The sequence below is a fragment of the Miscanthus floridulus genome, chromosome 16 (assembly GCF_019320115.1).
Source record: "Miscanthus floridulus cultivar M001 chromosome 16, ASM1932011v1, whole genome shotgun sequence".
Taxonomy (NCBI): Eukaryota; Viridiplantae; Streptophyta; class Magnoliopsida; order Poales; family Poaceae; genus Miscanthus; species Miscanthus floridulus.
This window is the reverse complement of record NC_089595.1, coordinates 33,016,504-33,017,225: the sequence shown is the minus strand read 5'-3', so window position 1 is coordinate 33,017,225 and position 722 is coordinate 33,016,504. Positions and strand designations below refer to the sequence as shown.

At 47.9% G+C, this 722-nt stretch overlaps 1 non-coding gene across 1 annotated transcript; it reads right to left on the bottom strand.

The window, feature by feature from the left end:
* Positions 1-329: 329 nt before the first annotated feature.
* Positions 330-436, bottom strand: LOC136514555 (small nucleolar RNA R71). Its single transcript, XR_010773710.1, has one exon. It is a non-coding gene; the product is annotated as a small nucleolar RNA R71 (small nucleolar RNA).
* Positions 437-722: the final 286 nt, after the last annotated feature.

Sequence of the window (722 nt, the reverse complement as noted above, 5' to 3'; positions counted from 1 at the left end):
ACCATTGCCAACGTGCCCGATGGGCCTGCTGTCAACATGGGAGCTAGAAACTTTGAGCTGCGCACTGGCCTGATCATGATGGTGCAGGCAAACCAATTTTGTGGTTTGCCAAATGAGGATGCAAGTGCACACTTGCAACACTTCCTAGAGCTGTGTGACACCATCATCATCAAAGACATCGCACCAGCTAGCATAAGGCTCTGTCTGTTTCTCTTCTCCCTTGTGGGGAAGGCAAAATAGTGGTTCTACAAAGAAAAGGAAGTTGTCAGTATGTGGGACAAATGTTCCGTGGTGTTCCTTGTGAAGTTTTTCCCCATGGCAAAACCAATGCCCTAAGGGGGAAATTTTCAAATTTCCAGCAAACTTCATTGGAATCCATCCCTGAAGCGTGGGAGAGGCTGTAGGAATACATCTAAGCCTGCCCACACCATAGAATGGAAAACTGACTCATGGTCCAGAACTTCTATGAGGGGCTTATGCCCATGTCGAAGGGGCACGTGGATGTTGCTGCTGGAGGAGTGTTCCTTTACCTGACCATTGATGGAGCTATGGCTCTCAACGAGAAGATGGTGGCCAATCAGAGCTGGGAGAGGAACAAAAACAACAAAAAGGCATGCATACGGTGAAGGAGGCGGATATGCTTGTCGCAAAAATAGATTTATTATTGAAAAGACTTGACGAGCGTGCCACTGACAAGGAGGCAATGAAGGGCACCATCAAGG